Source organism: Panthera tigris, chromosome B1, assembly GCF_018350195.1.
Source record: "Panthera tigris isolate Pti1 chromosome B1, P.tigris_Pti1_mat1.1, whole genome shotgun sequence".
NCBI lineage: Eukaryota > Metazoa > Chordata > Mammalia > Carnivora > Felidae > Panthera > Panthera tigris.
The window spans coordinates 100792138-100812848 of NC_056663.1; the positions used below are offsets into that span (position 1 = coordinate 100792138).

The 20711-nt window shown below is 33.9% G+C and overlaps 1 protein-coding gene across 8 annotated transcripts in view; it reads right to left on the bottom strand.

The window, feature by feature from the left end:
• The window catches only part of SPATA5 (spermatogenesis associated 5), a 364152-nt gene that overhangs the window by 293193 nt on the left and 50248 nt on the right, over window positions 1-20711 (bottom strand). The window lies entirely within an intron of this gene.

Genomic DNA, 20711 nt, shown 5'->3' on the forward strand with positions numbered 1-20711 from the left:
ATAGAAGAATAAGACATGAATACAAACTTTAAAGAACTTAAAAACTACTAGTAATGTGTACATAAATAACCATGGTACAATGGAAGGGATGCTAAGCACAGTAACAAAGAGAAAAAGCTTTTGGGAGTTCCCAGGAAAAAAAAGATTACTTCCAGCTGGAAGGCACATCTGAAAGCCAACGTCTAAAGCACAGATGTAATCTGGAAATATGAAAACAGGGAAATGGTCAGGTAGAAGCCAAAAATTATGAAAGGCTCAGATGACAATAAGAAGGAATAAGAGAAAAATGACTTGAGAGAGAAAAATAAAAAATGGAAAGTTAGTTGAAACTATATAGTGGGGGACACTGAAGACTAGATGATGGAGTTCAAGAACCTCTTTCCTCATAACAAGAAGTCTTCGAAGATTTTAACCTGAAAAGTGATATGGTCTAATCTGTGCTTCAGGAAGACTTCCCTGACAAGATTCATGTAGAGAGAAGAGAGAATGCAGGGAGATCAATTAAGGACCTATCCTAAACATTCTTAACAACAAAAAAACAATTTTAAACTAGGATAGCCACATGCAGAGGATAAAGACACACCAGAGTGATACTGAAGTTCCACAGCTGATGATGTTGAAGGTAGAGTAAAAAAGAGGGATAATTTAATGCTAAAGATTTCAAGATGAGTTAACAGAATACAAATGAAAAATAATTTTTAGGAGGGAAAATATATGATAGATTTTTATTTCTAGATATTATAAAGAGTTGAGACACAGGACAGGCCATTCAAGAGCCAAAAAGGGAACAGATGGAATGAAAGCATCTCAAATGGAGCTCTGGAAAGAGGTTAGGACTAGAATTTTAGATTTCAGAGAGATGTACATAAAAACAATAGAAACCATGAGATCAATTAAAATTGCCAATCATGAGGAGATGTGTGTGAAAGGCAGATTGCTCGGCATCACCTACATTTATGAGGCAAGAGGAAAAGAAACAAGAAAAAGTCAGAAGATGAATCCAAAAAAAAGGTTTTGTTTGTTAATATCAGAAAAGATTACTTTTTCTTAATGAACTTGCATGGATCTGGGAGAAAGAGGACTTTGTTTTTGTTAATGATTTTTGCCCACAGAACTAGGAGAATGCTATATTATCCACCACAATCCTGAGGTCAGATTTAATTATTCTTTTCTAAATTTCTTTCTTGGGATTTATCTTACAAAGTAAGATTACTGGATTAAAAGGCATGAACATTTTTAGGTCTCTTGATGCATAACATCAGTTTGCTATCTCAACCACTTTATCCATTTTAGTGGCATAAGGGATACATGTATAAGTTTCTCTGAAGCATTATCAACCTTTGGTTTTATTTTGCATTTTTTTTTCTGATTTCACCAATTAATAAAATTAAAATTAAACTTGAGATCAATGCACATAAGCTTACGGCCCTAAAAACATCCAGCTATCATCAGGGGTCAAAGTGACTGTTTACAACAGAAAGTGACTGTTATTGTTAAAACCAGGCCTGCCTAGGAAAAAGTGCAGCAGAGTTATCACACCCTGAGGGGTAGAAATAAACATGGGAAGAGAGTTTTAAGGAAGGTAGTCAACAACTATCAAAAACTAAATAGGTCAGAAAGTAGAAAGTATTAAAGAAGCAGTGGTCGGTAGATTTAGCAACAAGTTTACTAAATTGAGTGGTTTATTTAGATCAGTAGTTTTTGTTTTTATGCCCTTTAGCAGTGGAATATACATAACATACAACACAAATACACATATGCATGCACATATAGACAGTATATGTTATATATGATGCACAAAAGCTATATTTATAATAACTACCAGAAATGTAAAAGTCAGAGAAGCAACTCCTTAATCTAGTAAAAACTAAAATGACAGTGTATTATTATGATCCTATGTGATGCCCATTCAAATTGTTACTATGCATTTATTATAACTATACAATGAGAAGAGCTCACTGTGAACATGTTCCATGAGATGTTTACTTGTCTTAGGGCATGTTTGAGTTTATACTTAGAATAATGTAGCATTATAACAGAATAACTTAAGCTAATTTAAGTAAGTACAAATATACAGATTAAAAATTTTCTTAAAGATTAATGCAGAACTTTATCTTTCCTAACCAACGACATTAAAAAAAATGCCTGTAAATGCCTAGGGAGGACATTTTTCTCAAATTTGTATTAAACTAAATAACCTGGCAATGCAACCTGATAACCTTCAGTATGATAAAATTTGGTTTTCAGTACATTTGTGTGTTTAGTTTTTAATCAGTCTTTTAAAGAGTCTTGAAAAGAGTTTTTTAAAAACTTAATATCAGATATTAAGTACTTCCATGAACCACGCATGGAAATAACCAATATAAACACAAAGAAATCCATGCAGTAAAAGATGATCTCTTTAGTTAAGGACCAAGGATACTAGCAAACAGTGCCAGCTGGACCAGGAGTTGGAGAGGGCTTGTTCCTCAAGAGAAATTAAGGTGCTTTTACTGGAAAACTGAGTATTCCTTGGCATGGAAGAGGCCAAAACAGTGATGCCACTGCACAGACCTAGCCGACCATACTGAGGAGTTGGTCCATTGCCCTGAGGCTGTAAGAAGCAGAAGAAAAGTTAAACAATCCTGTCCCTTACCTCCCTCCTGAGATAGAGCTCTGGCATCATCAGCTGTCCTTTCTCTAATCCTGCCTTGATTGTATTCTTCACTATATTCTTTCTTCAGCCTACAAATATTTCGTTTCTTCCTATCCTTCAAAACAACTTGGATATTGTTTCTACCTAATGTTCTATCACCTTCTTTTTCACCAGTAAACTTTCTGAAAGATAATATGCCTCTACCCTACTGCATTTATATTTCCTACTTTGTATTTTAGTTAAGCATTTATCTTGCCAAGCAGCGGTAGGAAAAGAGGGTAAAAGGATAAAGATAAAAAGTTAAGACTGGTGGGAAAACAGGAAGTTGAGGGAGTTACATCAGAAGGTCTGTAGCCTCTCAGGAAAACATGAGGCAAGGTCATCTACAGAAATATCAATTAATCTAACAAATACTGACCAAATGGCTATGTCACAATATGCTCGTTGCTGGGGACAAAATAGTTCCTGTCCATACAGAGTCTCTGACCTGATGGAATACTTTTCAAGGGGCGTATTTCCATAATTAGGCAATTACTATACAGTATATTACATGCTATAGTCACAGACTTTAAATGAATGCCCAAAAAAAAAAAAAAAAAAACCTTTTAGAAGTGCTATATGAGGTGGGATCTGATGAACACACTGGAGCTAGGCAGCTGAACCAGCTGAAAATAGCAGTAGATGCCATGGGAGGAGAGAGAGAAAAAAAAAGCATCATTACATCGCAGGAACTAAAAGTAATTCAGTATGGCCAGAATTTAGAGATCCAGGAAAGGAGTAGAAACAAAGGTCAGCAACATAGGAAGCTATCAGACCTTGAAGACTTACAAGGCATCAAGAAGTTTAAACTTTATCCTGAGAGATATGGAGAACAAGTTAATCAGGAAAATGACATGATCAGATTTCTGGAGGACAACTGTGGTTACAAGTGCATGTGTGCACTTGGAGGGGGTAGGGTAGAGGAGGGGCTTCTACAGTAATTCAGATAAAAGATGGTGATTATCTGCACTAAGGTAGTAGCAGTGGGGCTATACAGAGGGGAAAAAAGATTAAGCTTTATTAAACCATAGTAAACTGTATTAAGGCAAATCAAAGCATCTTGAAAAATAATTAGATTTGGAGAGGGGTGGTAAAAAAGAAAATGGAATCAAGGGTAACATCCATGATTGAAACTTGAGCAAATGAGTAACTGAAAGTTCTACTGAAAGAGAAAAAGGAACATGTTTGGAAATTAAGGAATTAGTTTCCAATTATTATACTGTGGTTGGAATTTATAAGTGAAATAAATTCAATAAACTAAGAAATGTCCTCTGTGCTGAACTTGTTTTAGGAACTGTAAGAACACAAAGATGAGTCAGAAAATGTCCTCAAAATATTGTACTGTAGAAAGGGAAATAAGTATCTTAAAAGACACAGTCTTTGTCTAAAGATATAAAAGAGCTGAGGGGCGCCTTGGTGGCTCAGTTAAGCATCTGACTCCTGATTTTGGTTCAGGTCATGATGCATTTGCGAGATTGAGCTCCACATTGAACTCTGTACTGACAGAACGGAGACTGCTTGGGATTCTCTCTCCCTTTCTCTGCTCGTCCTCTGCTTGTGCTCGCTCGCTCTCTCTCTGTCTCTCAAAATAAATAAATAACTTAAAAAATAAAAAGACATAAAATAGCTGCCTTCACAGCAAGTAATACAAAAACTACTGAAAAAAATACAAAATAGTTTTATAGTTCTCAAATATATGAGATGGTGAGGACGGACATTTGGAAATTGTGCATATACGTAAGATTTATGTCAAGGTGTTAGAATGTGAAAATAATAGCAGATGGGTGAAAAAGAAAAGCAAAATAAATGGATTTTAAAAAGCACTATTATGGTCAATCACACACAGAAAATTAGCTACAGCTAAGTCTAAAGCAGTTTCCTGCTTTCCCTTACCAACTAGATGCAAGGTGAGCTGGGAACAATGAAGCTGGATACCTTTCCATATCACTGTCATCCATTCAAAAAATGACTAAGTGCCTACTCCATACTCAGTCCTATACCAGGTGCTGGTTTACAAAATCCCTGCTCTCAGGGTTAAACCATGTAAGTAAGAGATTAAAAACAAAATTACTCCAGGGGTGCCTGGATGGCCCAGTCAGTTAAGCACTGGCTCAGGTTACAATCTCAGGGTTTGTGAGTTTGAGCTCCATGCAGGGTTCCACACTGACAGTTTGGGATTGCTCTCTCTGCCATTCCCCCACTCGCACGTGTGCACAAGTGCATTCTCTCTCAAAATAAATAACTTTAAAAAATTAATTAATTAATTTTAAAAATTAAAATAAAATCACTTCAATTACTGCATGGGAAATGAACTTGGGGGGGAATAAAAAAATAAAAATAACAATGTAAAAATTATGTTTTCCCAACACCTAAAAGTAACCATTGTTAATGGTACCTTCAAGGTTTTCAAGTGTGTGTGTGTGTGTGTGTGTGTGTGTGTGTGTGTGTCTTCACGGAGATCATAATGTATTCACAATTTTATATTCTACTTTTTTTTTTTAAACTTCATACATTTTTTGATGTTATAATCTTCCAGTTACTGTATGACTTTGGGCAACTTACTTGATCTCTCTAAACTTTCTCATCTAGAATACAGGGGATAATAAAACCTATGCTCTCAGTTTTATTGTGAGAATTAAACAGTATATTTATATTAATTGTACTTTGCCTGGCACACTGTAACTATTTAATAAATACTAGGTATTAGTTTATTTAAATGTCTAAAAGATGATTACAATGAACAGTTATATTTTGAAGGACTAGTGACAAAAGATAAAAGCCAATTAGGCAATTACATTTGTAGTTTCATGAGCAATATTTAATTACCATAACTTTTCTATTCTTTTCCTTTGTGTCTGATAATTACATTTCTTAAACTAAAGGTAAACAAGTTTTGCATTTCAATTTAGCACCTAAATGATGAGTCTTTCTATAGCTAAGATACCAATTAAAAAGTGAATACAAATCAGCTTAAACAGTTACTATTGCACAGAAGAATCTTAAAGCACAGAAAGTCATGGGAAAAGTCAGTCTGTCAAAAAAGAATAAATACCAGCATGAAATCATAAAATCCTAAAACTAGAGCAGGAATTCAAAAACTAGCTGGTTCACTATCCCACCTTCAGACAGTATTTCATCTTTCAAGTCCTCTCATCTTTCAACAAATACTATTTTATGCTCTTTAAAAAAATAAAAAAATTCTATAACTCTCTTTTTAATAAGTTACACTATATCATAACTGCCAGAAAATTATTCCTACAATCTAACCTAAATCACTCCTGATAATAGCTGGGTCCTTTCTTTCTTACTCGGTCCTAATGAAAACAGTGAACAGCTGCTCATATATGGCTTTATAACTTTTTAACTTATTTTTATAATAATAAAGTTAGAAGTAAAGGAACAGCTGTCAAACAAGTACAGACAGGACAGTGAGGTAAATTTCCCAAGGGTAATGCCCTCCACAAACTATCTTACAATACTTTCTGGACAAACATCCACCCAACAATATGCAAACCAAAACCAAAACCAAAACACCCCTCAACCTGCATACCAACAGAAGCCAAAAGACCTGATGATTGCATGTAAGAAAAACCAAACACAAAAACAAACAAACAAACAAAAAACAACTTACGGACAAGTTCCAAGAGCACAAAGTAAAAATTAATGAACTGAACTGCAGATATTGGGAAAAATACTATGAAAGAGGAATTCAATAACCCCAGAGGGACAGTGTCTTTACACATCTGTGAGGCAAGGTGCTTGTGTTTGTTACATACCAAGTTTTACACTGCCAGGTACAAAATGTTCTTTTGAAAGTGTTATTTTTACAGAAAATATTGTGACAAAGAGTACTTTTCATTTGTTCTTTCCTGCTAACATGTCCCAATAGAGGGACAAGAAGCCAGGAGTAGCAAGTGGGTTGGCACCTGTTCAAAATTCTCTGTGGGGTAAAACAGTAGCTTTTGAACAATTCAAATATGTAAAATACATTTATTTTGTTTAGAAATCATACACATACCAAATTACTAAAAGTAACTAATAATGCAGAAGGAAAGAAGTTAAGAAAACCCAATCTCCAAGATTCAAAAGAACTATCCATACAATTCCAGATGCTTCTTTAATGGAGGCAAAGCAAAATTAGGAAGCAGTAAATATTCAAAATTAATTCTTAGGTGTAAGTGAAAAAAAAGGGAAAGCCACTAGCTTTATATAGTAAAAGAGAAAAAATATTTTCCCCTATGCTTTAAAAACACACTCCATGAAAATTTTTTAAAAAACAAGTCAAAGTTTCAGTTGTACAACAGTGCCATAAACTATCTACAGTCTGTCTGTCTCTCTTTCTCTCTCCCCCAAATCCATTAAAATAAAACCTTCAGGTAAAATACAACAACAAAAAAGACAACTAAATGAGGACTCTGAAAAGTAAAGAAAAGTAGATGAACTGTGAGGCAAGTAAAAATACAGAGAAGTATTCTGTACAGGGTGCTAAGAGGGCCGAGTATTCTAAATATTTTTTCCTTCTCTTTTTCTCTCCTCCACTCCCGTTGTTTTCCCCCTCTTCCTGTCACTTTCATGTTGCATAAGCAACCTTAGTTGAAAACATCTAACAATTTCACAAGTAAGAGTACAGGGAACTTTAAAAAGTAGATGAGAAAGAATATAAGAAACTGCATGCCAAAACTTTGCCACTAATTGCAAACTGCCACTAATCTAGGTGATTTTGTTGTTCTTCAGTAAATCACATTAAGGATCTTACTGAAACATACAAAGGCTATGGGAGTCAGATGCTCCTATAACTCCTAATTAAAAAGGAAAAAAAATTAAGATAAAGAAGAAATAAACAATTCAAGTAAAAAAAATCAAAAATATCCTGCAAATTTACAGATATCATGAAAAATATGACCAACTTAAAGTCAAATGTTTTAACCAGATTTCAAACTGTATAAATTTCATAATCAGCTGAATGGCTTCATTAAAATTTGAGTTCAATTTCTAAAATATCACTACCTTACAATCACACTTTAATAAGTTTACTATGAGCTGTCTTCAGAGAACTGGTTATGTATGAACCTTAATAAATATAATAACATATTATATTTACATAAGCCTCAGTTAGACCGCAAAACTTTCTAACTTAATTCAACTTAAAAACAGTTAATCATTTCTTGGGGCACCTGGGTGGCTCAGTCAGTTAAGCCTCCGACTTCAGTTCAGGTCATGATCTCACGGTTTGTGGGTTCAAGCCCCGTGTCAGTCTCTGTGCTGAAAGCTCAGAGCCTGGAGCCTGCTTCAGATTCTGTGCCTCCCTCTCTCTCTCCTCCTCCCCTGCTGGTGCTCGCTCATTCTCTCTCTCTATCTGTCTCTCTCTCAAAAACAAATATTTTTTAAAAATTAAAAAAAAAAATAGATAAACATTTCCAAAATGAGCTTTTAAAACACTACCTACTTTTGCCAGATAAGCAAGTCCAGGAAAAATCTCATTAAAAATGGAAAACTTTAAATAAGAAAAAAAAAAAAAAAAAAAAGAAACAACAACAAAAAAAACACAGCAGCACCAATAATTGAAAAAAGAAATGAAAACACATGAAAATGATATAAAGTTTCACCTAGAAAATTCTTTGTTTCTCATTAAAATATTTTATATTTTTTCTAATTTACCAAATTCCTTAATTAATTTAACTGCAAACAGAAAAAAATGCTTTGACTATATAAGGAAATTGCTTAGAAAAATCCCTGTCATTCTTACTCTGGCACAGCAGAACTGGAAAATGATAAAGGAAAATGGATAAAGGAAAGAAAAGTATAAGAAATGAAGAAAGAGAAAGGGACTTTTACAGACTGGCCCCTAAGCCCAGGTGCTAAAGAAGCATATGTTCACAAGTTTCCCAAGTGAACTTTAAAAATCAACCATAAAAGAAATATAAAAGGTCCAGAAAAAAATGTTTTAAATAGTAAAAATTTTTAAATAAGTTTTGTTCTAATTGTTCTTCTTTGGGAATTTGTGATACAAGTGAAAAGTCAAACAGAAGGACTCTTTGTTATATACGCATGTATCACCAGGACCTTCTTAACATGGTGTCTTGTATATTATACATGCTCAATGTCTAGTAAAGGAATAAATTAATAGGCAGACACATATTTCTCTTGTTTCATTTTAAACATAAAGTAGCTTGGGGTGCCCGGGTGGCTCAGTCGATTGAGCGTCTGACTTCGTCACAGGTCATGATCTCATGGTTCGTGGGTTCAAGCCCTGTATCGGGTTCTGTGCTAACAACTCAGAGCCTGGAGCCTGCTTTGAATTCTGTGTCTCCCTCTCTCTCTCCCCCTCCCCTGCTCACGCTCTGTCTCTGTCTCTCTTAAAATAAATAAACATTAAAAAAAAATTTCCTTTAATAAAAAACAAATAAAAATAAAATAAAAATAAAGTAGCTTAAGAGAGAGAAATAGGGGGATGGGCTGGTAGGAGGTAAAATGGGGAAAAAAGGAGAGAGTTAATAAACCAGCATGTGTGGTCAGACCTAATGTTGCTAACACATAAAAGTGTACAAAGGCTATACATATGCCTTGCATGACATTTTCTAGCCCAGATATGTCCAAATAGTTGGATTATAATTTCAAACCATTTCCTATGACCTTCTTTGATGGTTGGTTGACAATAAAAATTTTTGTGTATATGGAAAGAAAAACCCTCCCCTTCCAAGACTGGTGAAAGAGATGCTCCAAATCTCTGTGAAATAGAAGCAAAGAGAGGAGGCCCCTTTCTGTCAGAAAGCTGAGCAAACTTACATAAGCAACTTTCCTAAGCAGCTTCAACTCTGTGTCCTAAGATACAGACTAGAAAAGGAAGTTCCCACATGGTGAAGAATAACCAATGCTAGCCAGAGTGCCAAGATATTGGGGAAAGAAAATTACTATTGATATTCTGGCTTGAGGCAACAGGTATGAGAAGAAAGCCCTGACAAAGAGTAAAAGGGACATTAGAAAATAATTCTCACAGCACAGCCTTAATGGTCAATATGTAGCAAAAGAACAAAGGATGTTACCTTATAATCAAAGCTTCTAATGGATGCTGAATGTGCTACATGTAACAACTGACGATACGAATGTTAGTGGGATAGAACCAACTTGGGAACCAGGCCTGAAAGATACCATAAGAGAATTCTGGGGAGGGGTGCCTGGGTGGCTCAGTCGGTTGAACGTCCGACTTCGGCTCAGGTCATGATCTCACGGTTTGCGAGTTCGAGCCCCGCATCTGTGCTCTGTGCTGTCAGCTCGGAGCCTGAAGCCTGCTTCGGATTCTGTGTCTCCTTCTCTCTCTGCCCCTCCCCTGCTTGTGCTCTGTCTCTCAAAAATAAATAAATGTAAAAAAAAAAAAAAAAAAATTAAGACAATTCTGTGGAATAAGTTTTCCAGAGAAATGAAACATGTATGTTAGGCATACGATGAATTCTGTGAGACAGGTAAAGCAAGTCTCAGGAACTAATAAGAAGGAAACCTATGTGGTAGACCCTTGAGCAAAAATTATCCTAGGGTAAAATTTGTCTGTTTTTTTTTTTTTTTTTATAACTTCTGACAAGTATGGGGGTTCATGTGTTACAGGTATCAACAAGAGAGTCAGGCTCTTATAGGAAGAGGTTTTAATATCAAATATACATTCACTTACTCATTTATTTATTCACTCATTCACTCTGATATATTCATTCCACTTACAAGCTTGTTATGTTTGGAGTGTCTGCCCAGGCTCTAGGAATATAGGTAGGTACACAGAATGAGGTATGAAGAATAAACAAGATTGACATGGTCTCTACATGGTTGAGCTCACTGTCTGGATGAAGAGGCAGACATTAAACATACATTAATAATTATTTAAAGACTAAACAAACAAAACAAACAAACAAAATATATAGGATGCTACAATACACGTAACAGGCCTGGAAGGTCCTAGATAGTCAAATATAGCTTTCTAGAAGACCTGGTTATTTAAGCAAGAACATGAAAAACAAGTAAGAGAATGAATAAGGCTGTACCATTTGGAGCCTCTAATACTGGCTTTTAGGCCATTTTGGGGAAGGAAGGAAGAGATGTACATAATAATGGCAGAATCATACTGATGGACCAGAGTTTTCCTCTAGATTCTAATCTGATAAAAGAGATCCATTTTAGCTTCCCTAATCTGTGACTTGACCAGTTACTATTCTCCTTCCTGGCCTCCTTTCTTTGCTATCTCTAGGAAAATCTGAAGTTGTGTACATTAGACATCTTGACACTACTGAAAAAGCAAAGCAGTATGATAATTAAACATGGATAAGAAAAGCCACTGAGAACAAATTCTGCATGTTAGCAGCACATCCACCTAAAATGTAGCTAAGTACTCATGAGGGGCTGAGGGATATTTAAATCAGATAATTAAAGGTTCAAAGTTAATAGTTTATCCTTGTTAAGCTGGGATGAGAATGGCATTTCACCACAGTGGTGTTCCTCCCCAAAACCCATATCCTAGCCTAACCATAGTAAAAACATCAGTCAAACTCAAATTGAGGGACATTTTTCAAAAGACCTGACAATATACTCAAAACTGTCAAGGCCATCAAAAACAAGCTAAGAATAAACACTGCTACAGCCCAGGGAAGCCCAGGAGACATGATAACCTGGATGGAATCCCGAAATAGACAAAAGCCATTAGGAAAAAAACTAATGAAATCCAAATAAAGCATGGAAGAAGTTATAAGTGTTCAAAAAGGTTCAATTCAGAAGGCTTGGGTTGCTCAAACTCCACCCATTCTAAAGAAACTCCAGCCAATGACAGCCTTCTGGGAGATAATCTCTGGGCCTTTTAAATATCGTCCCTGATAAGAATGTTTTTGTATGTGAGGCCTTAGGCTATGCTGTACCTATTTGACCAGATAAGTTCACCCTGACAATGTGATTTAAGAACATCTTAAATTTTTGGCCTGAAAAAAGCTGGAATTTAAGTAGCTAAGGTCAGATGTGGAGTTGCTATATATACAGTACATGGCTGACCTCCAGTAAAACCCTAGACACCAAAACCCATATGATTCTCCTTGGTCAATAACGCTTTACATATATTGTCACATTGTTTCAGGTAGAACTAAGTATGTTCCCATGTGATTCCATTGTGAGAGAACACCTAGAAGCTGGTGCCTAATTTCTCTGAATTCACCCTGTGGGCCTTTTTTTTCCCTTTGCTGATATTCATCTGTATTCTTTCACTGTAATAAATCATAAGCATGAGTATAATGGCTTTTGACTCCAGTTAGTCCTTCTAGTAAATCAAGCCAAAGAGTGATCTTGGGACTCCCCAACAAAGACAGACAGATGATTAAATTATAAGCAGCTTAGACTTCTCTAGAACTCATTCTCACATATTCCCCTCCTATCTCCTAGTACTCATCTATAGCTCTGGACAGTAGAAAAAAAAAAAACCTTTTATCTCAGGCCTTTAAATTTATTTTGTTTTAATTTATCTCTGGCTTATAGTGGAATTCTCAGATATCTGCTAATTTTCAGATTAAGTTTAATCAATCTACCATATTTTTCCCACTTCAGCATCATACCCCATTCCATCTTAGAGCACTGGTCTTTCTATTGGGTCAAAACCAGAAGGTTCATTCTTAATACACTTAAAAAAAAAAAAAAACCTACATAAAAAACTATAAAGCATTTCTCTGAAAAGTACATGAAATTCTGACAGCAATTTTAACATGGGACATTGGAATACATCCCACCCTGTTGCTTGGATATAAATCTTTATAAATAAGGGACACTTAAAAAATGCCAAAAAGACACTTTTGTTTCTGGCCAATGAGTAAAAGGGTTAAGATTTACGTTTCTGTCTGAAAAAGAAAAAACTAAAGAAAGTGACAAAATATATGAAGCATCAACTCTCAGAACACTGGCCATCAGGCAACAAAGGACAATGCACCTTGAGAGAAAGGAAACCAACTATCTGATTACACACAACCAGTTGCCTGGAAAAGGTCACAGGTCACAGCAATGAAGGGAAAACACAGGCAGAACCCGCTGTCTCCAGAGATGAAAAGATAAAGCTAGAAGTTTGGGAAAGCCAAAGAGGCTAGGTATCACAGAGCAGAGGATTACAGACAAAAGAAGTCCACAGGGAGAGAACACCTGAAATCTGATGAGGGTCTCCTTTATATGTACTGTTATCTGTGTATATGTGAGAAAAACAAAATAAGGCTGGAGGAGGGATGGTGGTGGAAAGAGGTCAGAGACCCAAATGAATTAGAGGGAATAGTGCCTGCCCTCAACAGGGATGTTGTGATTCACAGGGCTTTAGGTAGAGTATTGATAAATGATCCTACCTCAGTAGTGGGGAAAAATTATCCCTAGACACAATACTGCCCTGGTCTCACCTAAGGAAATTTAAAGGCAAGAACCCCCACCTCAATAATCAAACTATTTCCAAGTAATTTAACCACACCCAGAACAAACTTTAGGAGTATTTTTATAAATATAAAAATAATCCAGCTGCCAACAAAGTAAAATTCAAAATTTCTGGAATCTAATCAAAAAGTACAAGCATGCAAAGAAAATACAGCCCATAAGAAGAAGAAAGATCAAAAAAAAAAAAAATTAAAAAAAAAAAAAGAAGAAAGATCAATAAGTTGAAGCTGATTGAGAAATTATAGATGATAGCATTAATAAAGACATTAAAATAGTTGTTCTAAATGTATTCCATATGTTCAAAGAAAGGAAACACTAAAAACACTAAGTAGAGAAGAAGAAAATATAAATAGGATAAAAATCAAATTTCTAGAGAAGAAAGCTAATTTAATGTCTATAATTTTAAAAATGCAATGGATAGCGCTTACAGCAGATTAGAAATTTCAGGGGGGTAAAATAAATTAGTAGAATGGTAAGCAAAACAACAGAAAGTAACTAAAATAAAGCAAAGAGAAAAAGAAAAGAAAAAAATGGACTTAGCATTACTGAGCTTTGGGACAATCTCAAGCAGACAAATGTACATGTATATTTTGAGTCCCCAGTAAGATAGTCAGGCAAGAAACAAACTAAATATTTAAAGAAATAATGGCCAATTTTTTTTTCAAATTTGATTAAAACTATAAACCCATACATACAAGACCATCAATGAACCAGCACATGAAACATGAGGAAAGCTACAAAGGCACATCATAATTAAATTGCTTAAAACCAATGCTAAAGAGAAAATATTAAAAGCAACCAGAGAATAAAATATATATTACATATGGAAAACAAAGAAAATGGAGACAGCAAATTTCTTTTCAAAAATATTGCAAGAAAGAAGAGTGGAGGAAAAACAGTAAAGAATTTGGGGGGAGGGAGGATACTATCAACCCAAACTCTTTATCCAGTGAAAACGTGAAAATATCTTTGTAAAACAAACCAAAAAAAACCCTTTTTTCAGACATAAGAAAACTGGAATAATTCATGACCAACACACCTGCATTACAGGAAATGTTAAATAAGCCTTTTAGGAAGAAGGAAAATGATACCAGATGGAAATTGAATCTATACAAAAGACAAAAGAAGATGAAATGATAACTACATTGAATAAATATAAAGATTTTTTTCTTTTAAATCTCTTCAAAAGAAAATACCATTTAGAGCAAAATGATGACAATATACTGTGGGGTTTACAAAATATGTGAAAGTAAAATGTATGACAACGGCACAAAGGCCAGAAGGGGAGCGATGGAAGTAAACTGTTTTAAGGTTCTTATCATACTATACATATGATATATTATCACTTAAAGGTAGACTGTGATAAGTTAAAGATGTCTCAAGGGAAATTTAAAAATATTATGAACTAAATGGAAATAAAATACAACATATCAAATATGTGGGATGCATTTAAAGCAACTGAAAGCTTATATTAGAAAAGAAAACCTAAAATTATTAACCACAATTCCCATCTTAAGAAAAAAAGAAGAGCAAATTAAGCCTCATGCTAACAAAAGGAAGGAAATAAAGATGAGAGTAGAAATAAGTGAAATCAAAACCAGAAAAACAATAAAACACAACACTGACAATTTGAAAAGATCAGTAAAATTGATAGACCTTCAGTCAGACTAACCATGGGGGGGGGGGGGGGGGGAAAGACACAAATTACCAATATGAGATATAAAAGACAGGACATCACTACTCATTTGGTAGACAGTAAAATGATAACAAGAGAAAACTATGAATGACTAACTCCATCAATCCAACAAAGTGAAATGGACCAGTTCCTTAAAAGATACAAACTACCAAAACTTACTCAAGAAAAAAACAAAAAACTTGAATAGTCTGTATTTATTGAAAAATTAAATTGTACTTAAGTCTTCCAAATAATTAAAATTCTAGACCCAGATGGTTTCAGTGCAATACATTTAAGGAATTAATACTAATTTTACACAATTTCTTCCAACACATAAATGATGAGAGACCACGTTCCAATTCATTCCATAATACCAGCATTTCCCTAATACCAAAACCAGACAAAAAACTTCATTAAAAAAAAAAAACTACAGACAAATCTCTCTCATGAACATATATAAAAAGGGTGCTATGTCACAATTCCACTTGAGTGGAATTCATCCAGAAATACAAGATGGATTCAACACTGAAAATCAATGTAATTCACTGTATTGACAAACAAAAAAACAAATTATGATCATTCCTACGATGCCGAAAATGCATTCAACAGAACTCAACAACCATTTTGGATTAAAAAAAAAAAAAAAATTCTCTCTTCAAACTAGGAATAGGAATAGAAAGGAACTTCACCTAATAAAGAACTTCAAAAAAAAAAAAAAAAAACTACCATCATACTTGATGGTGAGGGAGGGAATAAAGAGTTGTTTAATATAGGTATGGAGTTTCAGTTTGGGAAAAAGAAAAATTTCTGGAGATCTGGATGTGGATGGTGGTAATAACTGCACAGCAATGTAAGCATACTTAATGAAGCCAAATTATACATTTAAAAATAGTTAAAATGGCAAATTTTATGCTATGTATATTTTGCCACAGGTTAAAAAAAAACAAAACAAAACACTTTTCTCATATATGGTCCTCCTGACTGCAAGCTATAATTGTAGTTTCTATAATGCTACCATCACACACAAAAGAGCAGGGTTAACCCTACCTGGGGGGGGGGGGGGGGGGGGGGAGTTAGTCAAAGACCTAAATGTAAGAACCAAAACTATAAACTCTTAAAATATAAGGTAAATCTTCACAACCTTGGATTTGGCAATGGTTTCTCAAATGTGGTACCAGAAGTACACACAAGAAAAGAAAAAACAGATGCACTGGACTTCATCAAAATTAAAAACTTGTGCTTCCAAGGTCACTATTAAGAAAATGAAAGAGGCAGCCCACTGAATAAGATAAACTATTACAAATCATACATATCTGATATCAGATATCATATATCTAATAAAGGACTTGTATCCAGAATACATAAGAATTCTTACTACTCAATAATAAAAAGACAAATAAATAACCCAATTAAAAAGGGGCAAAGGATCTGAATAGACATTTCTCCAAAGAAGATACACACAACGGCCAATAAGCAAATGAAAAGATGCTCATATCATTAGTCACTAAAGAAATGCAAATAAAAAATCACAATGAGATATCATTTCACACCCACTAGGATAGCTATAACCAAAAAGATAGTAAGTTTTAATGAGGTTATGTAGAAACAGGAACTCTCCATACACTGCCGGTGGGGATGTAAAATGGTAGTCACTTTGGAAAACTTAGTTCCTCAAAAGGTTAAACACAGAATTACCAACGACCTAGCAATTCTACTACTAGATATAGACCCAAAAGAATTAAAACAGATGCTCAAGCAAAAACTTATATATAAATGTTCAAATTCAACTTTATTTATGACAGTCAAAAGATAGAAGCAATCCCAATGTCTATCAACTAATGAAAAGATAAATCATAACGTGCAGTATCCATACAATAGAATATTACTTAGCAATAAAAAGGAATGAAGTACTGATACATGATGCATGGATAAACCTTGAAAATTTTATGCTTAGTGAAAGAAGCCAGTCACAAAGAATCAAGTATCTTATAATTCCATTTATATGAAATGTCTAGATTAGGCAAATCTATAGGGATATAAAATAGATAAATGTTTGCCTCAGGCTGGTGAGGATGGGCAGGTTGGGAGATGATGGGTAAAGGGTACAGGGTTTCTTTTGGGGGGTGATAAAAGGATGTTCTAAAGTTGACTACAGTAATGGCTGTACAACTCTTTAAATATACTTGACCACCAAAATATGCCCTTTAAATGACTGAATTGACATGTGAATTGTACCTCAATAAAGCTGTTACCAAAATATGAATATATACTTATATAGAAGGGCAAAAGAACTATTTCTGAGAAATAAGAACATTTGTGAACCAAAATTCTTCACAAAATATTCAGTCATTTAACAAACTCTTATTATTTGGTTGTTACCATTTGCCAAGCAGTGGAGATACAAAGATGAACAAGACAAAAGGTCCACAGGGATATATGCATATTTTGTGTATTAGGTGTATTATATCCACAAGCCATATATGTGTATTTTGTGGGTGTGTGTTAGGGATCACACTGCAAGATCTTTGGTAACTGAGAGGTCAGAAGACAATTTTCCAGGCAGAGAAGACCACACATGCAAAAACAGGAGTGGTTCAACAAGAGGAGAGCATAATGTTAGAAAAAAGTTAAGGAGGCACGAGCCAGGTTACAAATACCAAACTAAAGAGCTTAGACTTCATTCTAAAGATGATCAACTGGTAGTCATGCTGATGGCTTTTAAGCCAGATCAGTAATTTCTTTTGGATAAATTACTCAATGAAGAGATGGGAAGGACTAAAGGGCATGATCAGATGGTATATAATTACTCCATATCTGTACAAGGTGAAATAAAGAAGTATAGTACCACAGAAGAACCACACTAACTACCAATGAGTTCCTTTACACTAAATGAAAATCTGTGTTTTTAGCAAACACTCATCAAGTATTTCTTATTGACCAACTATAACATATAAGTATAGCATATATCTCTATGGTAACCTCAACATTATTTATAAATTCAAAAGAAGACATGCATCAGAAAACAGCAAATTAAGAGCTTTCCTTCTATAATCTGACAAGAAAAGTCTTTCATTTCACCAAAGTTAACCAGAATCAGAGCTGAGAGCAGAAACTGTTGATCTTTCCACTAACTTTTCTATCTCTCTCATGTCTCCTACTATAAGCCTGAGGAAAGTAAGGTATAAAAAGAAAAGTGGAATGAAAGAGTTAAACTTCTAAAATATTTAATACACTTAAAACTACAATCTTGATTTTGGCACAGAGTATTTCCTGGTTAAAAGTAATCTACTTTCCCAAATGTGCTTTCCTGTTCAATTGTTATTACTTAAAACTATAAAAATGCACAAGAGAAGTTGGCAGGGAAGACTGGGATCTTGGGAGTGATAGAAGACACTCTTCTGTCTAGACAACAAGAGGCAAAATCAAAAGAAACCAAATTCAAAAGACTTGCCAAGAACCAATATGGAATTAATAGAATTTCCACAGGTTGTATATCTATTCCAAAAAAAGCAATCTGTTATTTAGTAAAGCATCCCAGAAACCCTCAATCCTTTGAATCTGTTAAAAATAAAGAACATATAGAATACAGTACTGTTTTTAAAGAACAGAAACTCAAATTCTTTCTAATTATCCTGAGGGTACATGAAGAATGAAATGTAATTATGGTCAATTAAACTATTTAACTCTCTGCACAGGAAAAGTAATGCTAATGAGCTCATCTTGTGAAATTCAACTGCCTTGTCACATTCTGATGTTCTATTCTCATCTGAAAAGATGCCAAATGAAAATACACCAGTCAATTTTGAATATGTAATTAGTGAAACAGTCTTTTGATTATTCATATAATTAAGTTTGCTACTATTTAAAATGGGAGTAAATGAGGTATGTTTATTTAACTAATGACATTTGGTATACACTCAATTTGACTGCTGACTACTTATAAATTTAATCTGGATCCAAGCTTACAAAGAGTTTTGAGGCTATACACTTAGTCTTAAGGCTCTAGTTACAATTCGCTTTTAAAAAGTGGGTTCAAATGAAAGTAGAGGTCTCTCTTTTTATTGGCTTTTAACTTATTCTGAACCAAATGTCCAAATTCTGAAAACTGCAATCCAAAAGCAGTACCAAAAGCATAAAGATGGATTATTTCCAAATAATGAAACAACCTAAAACTACCTAAAATGAAATAGGGAAACCCTGGGGGTGGGGATGATTTAAGATATATAAATGAATTAAACTTGATGGTAATCAATTTGTATATATTTGGTTAAGAATGCCATTTACCAGTGATCCAGTGATAATTGCTATGGTATATATAAAATGGCTTATTTATTGTAAATACAATATGTAAATACAACTATTGAAAGCATTGTATTTTTTTTTTTTTTTTTGCTTATCTTAATAAAATAAGAATTTCTAATACATCAATAAAGCAACATGTTTTGGTAGAAAATATAAAGGACTATTCTGTATCCTTCTAGAACAGACAACTTAGCACTATTACAGGCATATTTACTCCAAAATTGTTAAATTCACTGAATAAACAGTAAGGGTTAAAATTCACTAAAGAAACCACTTGTTTTATAAAATGCGAAGAATCTGAAGAATGTTACATGAAGGTAAACAAAAATATTAAGCTTTAGTACAGAAGAAGGATGCAATACTCTTTAAATATATGTGAAATTGACCATCTGTTTTGTTTTGTTTTTCCAAGAGAATTATAGTTGTTCACTTATCCATTCAGCAAATATTGATTGGACATCTATTATGTGGTAGGACAAATATAAAGGATAAAAATAAGAACTGCTCTCACAGAATTTAAAATCCCTTAAAAAGCCATCCAGTTTAGACCAATTATCTAAAAATTTAAAATTTTTATAGAAAGAAGAAGGTATATAATTGATAGTTTTCATTTTCTTATTTTAAGTCCCTACCCAAAGATTATCCAGTATTATTCCTCAAAATAAAAAATAAATTCTAGTGGCAGGCAAATAAAAAAGGACTAAAGTAAAAATAAAATAAGACTTTATATAAGCTCTTTATAATTTAAAATTTTTATCACATAATTATAAATTAAAACAATCTTTCTGAGGGGAAAAAAAAAACAGAGCTTAATGACATTTGCCTTAAACTTTAAAACCACATATTTCCGTCTGATAATTCTGCTTCTGGGAAACATAAATGCAAAGGTTTGGACATAAATGTGTATATAACCATATTAGAAAAAAACAGGAAAAATAAACAGATTTTCTTTAGAATGGAAGAAGGATAAAACAATTACAGTTTACCACATAACAATCTATTAAACAGTCATTTAAAAGACGTTTGCTGAAAAATTTTAAAGTAAAATGTTTACCATATAATTTTAAGTGAAAAAAGAAAAATATAAAACTATGTATTCTAAGATTAGTTATTTTTTTTTTTATTTTTTTTTAACATTTATTCATTTTTGAGACAGAGAGAGACAGAGCATGAACAGGGGAGGAGCAGAGAGAGAGGGAGACACAGAATCTGAAACAGGCTCCAGGTTCTGAGCTGTCAGCACAGAGCCCGACGCGGGGCTCGAACTCACGGACCGTGAGATCATGACCCGAGCCGAAGTCAGACGCTTAACCGACCAAGCCACCCAGGCGCCCCTCTAAGATTAGTTATATTAAAATATCTATATGCATAGAAAAACAATCTTTAAAAAAATGTTAAACTATTAGAATTATAACAAAATATTAACAGTTGTTATTTCTGGGTGAAAAACCAAAATTTCAAAATGCACACTGACATAGTCAAAGATTCTAAAGATTCCTGTGGTAAAGAAATACATTTGATTTTAATTACCAATTAATTGTAAAATACATTTGACTTTTAATACACCAGTTGGTATAATCACCAATTCAGAAAGTCCACAAAAAGGAAACATTACATTTCAGTAAGTAGCTAACA